Genomic DNA, 6,363 nt, shown 5'->3' with positions numbered 1-6,363 from the left:
GCAATGTGTCATTCATTGATTAAGTAGAGAGTGTTAATGCTTGGAGAATTACATATCATTTATTGTGTGTTGGTTATTCGATTTACAATATGATGATTATTTGATTGATAGTGTATTGATCATTTGAATTAGTGATATGCCATTTATTTTATTTCGTAGTGAGCCTTGAGTCAGATTTATTTTTGTTCACTTTCTTAGATAAATCGAAACTGTGTACTATCTAATTTCTCAGATTGATTTTGAGATAGGAAGTAATAAGCTATGTGTTTAGATGCTTAGTTTTCTTTAAATGAAATAGTACATAGGAAATAGTTTGAGTTTGCAAGATATTGTTGAGTTTACTTTCAATTCATAGAAATAGGGATTAGTTTTAGATAATGGTTTTAAATGAAGTTGGTTGTTAGGTTGATTTGGAACATTGCTTGTGATAGTTTCCAATCTTATTTTTGGAAGAGTTTTTGAGTTCGATGTGCCATAATTGAGAATGAAATAGAATTTGGCTTCTGCATGTGAAATAGTTTTCATTATTAGTGATTTTAATTGTATAATGAAATAGGTTTCTTCACTTCAACAAGCTATGGTGTGATTGTTAGGAACAAAGTTGTTCAATTTGCACTTAAATTGATACTAAGTCTGCATAGGGTAAATATAGATCTGAACTGTAATGCATTACAACTCAAATTTTACAAAATCTGGTTGACAATTTAAACATAGGGAATTCAATGACATATAAAAACCCTAACATTTTTGGCTCCATTTCTAGGGAGTTGCAAACGGTCCAGGTAATATTTCTCTAAATATTTATGTGTGGTAAGGATTTTGTAGGGAAATCAGTGGGAGGAGAGTGTATGGTAAGATGTGAGTGAAGACCCATGCATCCAATATGGTGGGGTTGCTCCAAAGTCTAGTTGTCTGTAGTAGATCTTTATAGTGTTTTATTTTTCTTGTGAAAAAGTAGACGTAGACCTAGAGATAGTAAGGGGATATTTATTCAAAGTACAAAATCATTTTTGGAATTATTTGGTCCTACAAAGACACCTCCAACTAATCTCGTTAATTGTTACATAGGTGTGAGAGAGGAGGGAGAAATATCTACCAGAAATGTGGCCTTAGTAGAAGGAATATCACATAAAGGGGAGGTAGAACAACCTCAAAGTACACCACAACAAGAACAAACTATATTAGGATATGTTGTGGGCACAAAACTGGTGGTAGTTTCATAGGTAGAGACAGTAATAGGAGGACCACAAAGGGATTTCGACATGGCTAGATTAGGCTGAATCCACTCAAATCTTATTCTATCCTAAATACTATACGAAGTCTTACTTTTGAACCTGTCACAAAGATGGCCAACACAGGAGCAGGTGAGGAAAACAAGAATAATGGCAGAAACAATGGTGAAGACAACATTCGGGACAATGATTTGATCTATACTTTACTCAGTTGGAATAATGATTGAAGAGATGGACTAAGAGGGGGACCTGAGGACAATGACGAAGATGTAGAAACTACCTTTGGATTTCCTATTTTGAACATCACCATAAATATTACTATGAAAAACATACCCTTGGAATATCATCCACTTTTCCACGTCACGTCCTCTGAAGACCCTGAATCTTTTCTGTTTGAATTTGATATTCTTTGCAGAAGTTATAAATATTATGATGATGCACATAAACATAAACTATTTCCTACCACCTTGAAATTTTCGACCCTGAGATGGTTCATGAGCTTGGGAGAAAATACTATTTACTCATGGGACGATATGAAGCTTATTTTTCTTAAGAAATATCAAGATTACTAGAAGAGTAGAGATGTTAATGATGTTTTTTAGATTGCAAGAGATGAAAGATGAGAGTTTGGAGGAATACCTTGAAAGGTTCCTTTATAAATATAACAAATCTCGAGTGGGTAATATGGATGAGATAACCTTTAGGATTATATTTTTAAATAGGTTAAGGGAAGAATGTAATAAAACACTAAATTTCTTGAGTTCCAATGATATCTATAGGAAGCCCTTCGTTGAAGTAGTTGAACTATGCAGAGCCTATTCTAAAAACACTAAATTTCTTGAGTTTCGTTGATATCTATAGGAAGCCCTTTGTTGAAATAGTTGAACTATGCAGAGCTTATTCCAAAAGTCAAGCTAAGGTAGGCAAAAGGCCTCGGGACAACCCAGGGGATTATGTGTCTAGGAATTATAAACCAATATAGGGTGGTATCACTCGAGTTGAGATGCGGAACCTATTGGAAAATTTTCTAACATACATCCTTAATATTATTAGTGATCAGTTGGATACATTGAAAATTAAAAGAAAACAAGAGGAAGAGAAGGTTACTTTGGCTATTTTCTGTCCTAAATGTAGATGAAAGCATCCTGAGAGGGAATTCCCCATTAATGTTGTAGAATTTTGTGGGATCTATACCCGTTAGCACCCCACTAACCAATGCCCCTCCCTTCTAGGATTACAAGCTATTTACAAAGGGGGGTTAATACTAGTGAGCTTCCTTAATCAACTAGGAACCATCATGGAGGCTGTCGAATGATATTACTTATCAGGACCCTAATATGCAAGTTTTTCCTCAAAATAAATGATGGAATTATCAACCATTTTACTCCTCATGTCCTACACAACCACCTCAAGGTTCACCTTGGAACCAAGGATGTAGAGGGAATCCTTATGGGAGCACCTTTTAGCCTCAAAACCAAGCACCTCCATACCCTCACTATCAATATCCACCCTACATGCCTTATGCATTGAATATGCCCCAATTACAACAAGGGTATAACCCACCTTACCTTCAACAACCTTCATTATCATTACCACCTCCAATACAACAACACTTGCCCCTACCTCAAAACACCAATCCATCTTCACAGTAGATGCAACAATAATTTAACCCTCCTCGACCAACACAGCTGCCTACAAAACCAATTTCTAATCCCAATAATAGACCTCCTCAACCTGTACAAAACATTGATTTGCAACATTTTCCCACTTATGCTATCACTATTTTTCCCTTCAATCAAATTCAACTAAGGTTTGGGAAATTTTTTAACAAAAATAAATCAATAGTAGTTATCCAAGAGGAGTATCCTCATATAGAATTTGAAGACAAAACCATTGAAAAAACATAAAATGGAAAAACAAATGAAATAAAAGAACCACATGATCTCTTAGAACCCAAGGATCCTCCTTTTCCAGAAAGATTGCTTGTGAAGAAAACCAAAATTCACATAGAATATGACTTGGAGTCGGAGTTGAGGAATATTTGTATAAAAATCCCTTTGTTATAAGACATTAAAGACATTCCTATATATACCAAGAATATTACAGATATTTTCATTAAAAATCCAGGAAGGAAGAGGAATAATAATCAAAATATTAAAGTCATCATCAAAATGTCAGAAATGATATTTGGATTACCACAAAAATACGATGATCTAGGGAACCTCGTGGTAACCATAGAAATCAATGGAACTTTTCTACCTAATACTCTAGTAGATTTGGGGGAAACCATTAATGCAATGACTGTTGATACCATGACATTATTGAAATCAAAATAGATAATACCTACACCCATTGTGTTAGAAATAACAGATAAGTCCATTGCCAAACCTGTGGGAGTCCTAGAAGACGTGGTGGTAACAATAGCTTCCTCAGAATATCAAGTTGATCTTATAATAATTTCCCCGAAAAAGACTAAACCTGGTCATCCTATAGTTCTAGGGCAGCCTTGGATGGCCACGACTAATGTTGTTATTGGGTTTAGAAATGGGGAGATGGCAATTTCTAATGGCTTACAAATTCAATGATTGACTATTTTTCCACCTACCCAATTAATTGCTAAAGTACCTCTTTGGTTGAAAAATCCCTGTGGGTAAGAAGACTATATGCATCCCTTGGTGAATTTATAACAATCAAGAGGGCTTCAAGAATAGTCAGAAAAACATGTTTTGCAACAATTCTTATGTAATATCAGTTGTATAGATTACCATGTTTCTTTTAGTGGCTACCATCATGTTTTCAGTAGTGAATTTCATGAAACTTGTTACCTTGTTGTGTTTGCATCATTTACTATTGCATCGTTGGAAAAAAACATAGAAGTAAATGCTCAACCTGTTAAAATCAACATTGGAAAAACATTGTATATTGGTACATATTTAAGTACAAAACAAAGACAACAAGTAATAAACACGATTCAAAAATAGTTCAGAGAATTTGATTGGGATTATTTAGATATGAAAGGGATCCATCCTGATACTTCTATGCACCACATTTACATAAATGAATAAATCATACCTATAAGGAAACAACAAAGATGAATGAATTCAACTCTCAAAGAAATTGTCAAAGATGAATTGCAAAAACTTTTGAGTGCAAATTTTATATACCCCATCTCTGACAATAAATGGATATCCCCCTTGGTCATGGCTCCCAAAAAAAATGGGAAATGGTGAATTTGTGTTGACTACAGAGATTTGAACAAAGCCACCTTGTGGGATTACTTCCCTCTACCTTTTATTGACCAGGTGCTTGATACTCTCTCACGGAAAAAGTATTTCTCCTTTGTGGATGGGTATAGTGGCTACAACTAGACCCAAATAGATCTGGAGGACCAAGAGAAGAATACTTTTACCTACCCATGGGGCACCTATTCTTATAGAGTCCTTCTATTTGGCCTATGCAATGCTCCAGTTATGTTTCAGAGAGTTGTCCTAACTATATTTGTTGTGTGGAAGTCTAAATGGATGACTTCACAGTGTATAGCGATGACTTTCAAAAGGCTCTGGAGAACTTGGAAAAAGTGTTGATTCGTAGTCAAGATGCTCATATGGCTCTAAGTAACATAAAATTCAAAATGATGCAAAATGGGGGGATTGTTTTGGGTCACCATGTGTCACAAGTAGGGATAAAAGTTGACCCTGCAAAAATTGAGGTAATATCACATATTTCAGTGCCAAAGTCGCAAAAGGAGGTAAGATTTTTTTTGGGACATGTAGGGTATTATGGGATATTTATTGAAAATTTCACTAATATTGCAACCCTTATGTTTAAACTTCTCACTAAAGATGTTTATTTTCTATGGGATACTAATTTTAAAAATTCTTTTAGGTACTGAAGGACAAATTGTCAACTGCCCCAGTACTGAGAGGACCTAATTGGTCTCTCCCTTTTCAAATTTGTACTGATGCATCAGATACAACCCTTGGAGATATGTTAGGGAAATGTGAGAATCACATTATTTATGCTATTTATTTCCTTAGAAAAAATCTCTCACCTTCAAAATTAAATTACATTGTTACCGAAAAAGAATTACTAGTAGCAGTCCATGTTGTCAACAAATTTAGGCACTATATTACTGGTTACGATTTTTTGTTTCCATATTGATCACTCTTCTATTAGATTCCTTATGATTAATCCAATTACTAATGGAAGAAATACTAGATGGTTACTCTCACTTCAAGAATTTAAGATCACGTTGATTGACAGGCTTGGATGGGCTAATTCAACTGCAAATTTCTTGTCCCAAACGAATATTGCACGAGGCATAGATCTAGTACTAGTTATGAATGACTTTCTTGATGAGAATTTGTCTATTATTTCACCACATACTCCTTCGTTTTCTAATGTGGCTAACTATATGGTATCAGGCAGGTAGCCACAAATCTATATACTAGGGGGAAACACAACGTTGTGCAACAGAGTGCCAACTATTCTTGGATAGAAGGAGACCTATACTACACCATACATAATTTAATCATGAGAAGGTTTGTACGTGAAGATTAAATGTATCATTTATTGGGATCTTGTCAAAGTGAACACTGTGGTTGAAACTTTGTAGACAAAATAACAACTTATAAGGTCCTACATGCAGGTTATTACTAGCCCACTCTCTTTAAAGATGCCAAAAAGTTTGTTTTCTAGTTGTGATGCTTGCCAAAGAATGGGAGGCCCGTTCCAAGTGATGAAATGGCTCTTCAAACTTATATATCAATACAGTGTTTTGAAAAGTGGGCATTGGATTTTGTAGGCCCCATCTCTCCCGTGTCCAAGATAAAGAGGTACATATTAGTTTGTACTGATTATGTGACGAAGTGAGTGGAAGCTAAGGCTTTATTTTCATCCACTGAGAATTCTATTGTAGAATTCCTTTTTGAAGACATCTTCACTCAATTTAGGGTGCCTAGAGAAATTTTCACTGATCAAGGGACACAATTCACTTCCAAACTAGTAAAGGCTATCACTGAAGAATACTCGATTAAGCACCAGAAATCTACCCCATACCACCCTCACAAAAATGGACAGGTTCAATCCTGATCTGAAATGGGGCACTAAAGGCTTCTTGTCAACTTATAAG

Source organism: Pinus tabuliformis, chromosome 7 (genome assembly GCF_031772625.1).
Source record: "Pinus tabuliformis cultivar Carrire ecotype Pingquan chromosome 7, CPIR1, whole genome shotgun sequence".
Lineage (NCBI taxonomy): Eukaryota > Viridiplantae > Streptophyta > Pinopsida > Pinales > Pinaceae > Pinus > Pinus tabuliformis.
Note: the sequence above shows the minus strand (reverse complement) of the source record.